The sequence below is a fragment of the Tamandua tetradactyla genome, chromosome 24, assembly GCF_023851605.1.
Source record: "Tamandua tetradactyla isolate mTamTet1 chromosome 24, mTamTet1.pri, whole genome shotgun sequence".
Taxonomy (NCBI): domain Eukaryota; kingdom Metazoa; phylum Chordata; class Mammalia; order Pilosa; family Myrmecophagidae; genus Tamandua; species Tamandua tetradactyla.
In genome coordinates, this window is record NC_135350.1 from 37,366,397 (window position 1) to 37,369,467 (window position 3,071).

At 38.5% G+C, this 3,071-nt stretch overlaps 1 protein-coding gene across 1 annotated transcript in view; it reads left to right on the plus strand.

The window, feature by feature from the left end:
• GPRIN3 (GPRIN family member 3) overlaps window positions 1–3,071 on the plus strand; it is a 65,865-nt gene that overhangs the window by 33,975 nt on the left and 28,819 nt on the right. The gene's annotated exons all lie outside the window — the stretch shown is intronic.

Here is a 3,071-nt window from a genome sequence, read left to right on the forward strand (position 1 = left end):
CCTTTATGAAATGGGATTTAGATTAAAACATGGGTTTTCTAGGGGGCATACATCCTTTCAAACCAGCACAGCAAATTAGTTAAATTATCTGAGTTTCAGTTTCCTTGACAGTAAAATGTGAGATAAATGAGTACGACCTCACAGGATTATTGTAGGGTTTAAATGAGATTGTGCTTATGAGGGCCTTAAGCTTTATAGGTACATGGAGCAAAGTAAGTGCTCAATGAAATATATTTCAACATCACAAGACATTGCAAACCCACAGGAGGAGTTATATACTCTCCAGGCTACTATATTAACTCTCCAGAGTCTGGCATATTTATTCATAATGTTGGCCAGAAACTCTTGCTTCACAGCCTGTGATAGTTTAGAGGCTTTTTGAACCCCCCAAAATTGTGTTCTTAAAGCTATTCCATTCCGATAAGTGTGGACGCATTGTTAAGTAGGATCTTTTGGCAAATAAGATCTCAAGTTAAGAAGTGACCCACCTCATTCAGGGTGGGGCTTAATCCTCTTACTGGAGTCCTTTATTAGAGAATGAAAATTCAGACAAATAGAGAATGCCACAGAAGCTGAGAGAGAAAGCCATGGAATAGCCAGAAGCCGAAAGCATTGAAACCCAGAAGAGAATGGGAAAGGCCAGCAGACACCACCATGTGCCTTGCCATGTGACAGAGGAGTCCAGGATTGCTTGCAGCTGGGCTTTGGGAAGAAAGCATCAGCTTGATGATGCCTTAATTTGGACATTTTCATGGCCTCAGAACTGTTAGCTTCTAAACTAATAAATTCCCATTGTAAAGCCAGCCCATTTTATAGTGTCTGCTTTTTGGCAGCCTAGCAGATTAAAACACAGCCTGATCATGATACCTGTCTCTGCACACTTTAACCCCTGAAATACTTGTGTCCACCACCCTCAGCAACACTTACAGTTCATACCCATCCTTCTAGACCGCACCAGTTTCCAGCTTTTGCATAGCACTTCTTGTTTTCTTTAATCACTTGGCCTTTAACCAGTATATGTGATTGGCTGTCATTTATAGGAGAGGCATCATAGCAAACAAAAAAATAAAAATGCCAAATATGGTGCAAAATTTCCAAAGAAAAAAAAAGTTAAATTAGAAAGAATAAGAAATAGATGTGTCAGTATTTTCAAACTCAGTGAAGTACTTACACTTGTCTGGAAATTTTGATAAGTTATTTGACTCCAGTTAACTCACCTTTGTTTTCTTAGCATAAAAGAGAACTGCAGGGAGACTGACTTAGTCACCAGATTTTTATATAAACCTCAAGAGTCATCAATGTTAATCCACCTTCTTCATTCTTGAGAAGCTGTGTTGCCACCACCAGATAAAAAGAAGCCCTTTTGTCTCCTATTTCACCTTTTTTATCGTGAATAAATTTTCCATATCCCTTTCCTCACTTTCTTTATACTTTTTAACATCACTAAGTATTCTTTTTTTTTGTAACTTTAAAATGGTAATTAATCCACAGATCTCACAATAAATAGTATCCCCAAATGAGGATTAGGGATACTCATGTTGACCAAGAGAATTAATAAATGCTCAAGATTGGCATGCTTTTGATCTAGGAAATTAATCTGATGATCCTAAAAACATTACTTTAAGTAAAAGATAAATGTGCTCCCTTATTACTAAATATTCGGTTTAAAGCTTAGTGCAGTGGAACTCTAATGTTACAGAAAAATATTCCATTCTTTCCACAAACATTTTTGAGCACCAATTGTGTGTCAAATCATGTAGCAAGAGACTGGTTTCTTATGGAGTGCCTAATAGCTGTCTTGAGAGTAAAATGGGACTCTTTGTATACAGTCTACAGTTTTTTCAACACTTGAGTAGGCTTGAAGAAGTGCATTTTGCCCTGCTAGGAGAATATGGTTCAACATTGGATTTCTTGTCCTTAATCCACCTCTCCTGTCACGTGGGCTAATCATCTCTTATATCTTCCTTGCTGTGGTGAACAATTTCTAGAATAAATTTCACAGTTGAGGGGTTAAGCCCTAGAAAGGATTCATTATGGAAAGTGTAAATACACTAACCTTTTGAAGGAAGAATGAGAAAGAGGGGGGCAGATGAGATTTTAGAGGGTGTAGGAGCAGACATTGTAGAATAGACCTAGTTCCGGAAATGTTCCCTGAAAGAGAAGTTTCGTGGCGCATTATACTGTTGTGGTGGTTTGCTGTGTCTTTAATAACTACTTCACACATTCAGCAAACTGGTCTGCTGATGAAATTCATATTGCTCAAATAAAGTATTAGTCTAATTTGCAGAAGATATCTAGCAGCAGCATTCCAACGGGAAAAATAAGAAGCAAAAACCACTTACTGTGGTCATATTTGAAACGCATAATTTGTCCCCAGGTATTAACTATTGTTTAGAAAATCAGGAGAAACTTTTCCCTTAAGAAACCAATGACTAATCTAGAAATGTTGAGTTCCTTGTGGGTAGGTGTAAATCATTCCATCCCACCTTCTGTGAGCTTTCGTGGCCATGTATACATAGCAAGCATACCTCAAAATCATACATGCTTCTTCTCCTTTTTCTCTTTTCAACTGAAAGCTTTACTTTAAATCATCATTCAAGGGATTAAATAAAACTTTACTGTTTTTCTTACTTCCATAGCCAATTTCTTGAGGTATAGATGTTTAACAGTTAGCCCACTAGGGAAAAAAAATCCCATATTTGTAGAATTCGCCTATTTCCGTGGTGTAAATATTCCCACCCTGTCCAGTTTCAAGCTACCTGTGATGTGAGTGATCATGAGTTGGTAAGAGGTGCACACAATCAGTTCATGAAAGCCAGTCTAGCACTCCACTGGGGTCTACCACACATGTACCTTAGGGTGGCCACAGAATTTCCGCATAAAACGGAATTTGGGAGACTGGTCTAATTGGAGGGAAAGGCTTCTTATTAAACACACTCCTTGTCTTGGATTAAATGTTTATTTGGAGTGAGTTGAGGAGGCAGGGGGGGATAGCAGTTGTAGGAGTAACTAAAGCTTCCCCATCTGTGCTGTCACCCACCCTTCTTGGCATGGCCACCCCTTGGCAGAAA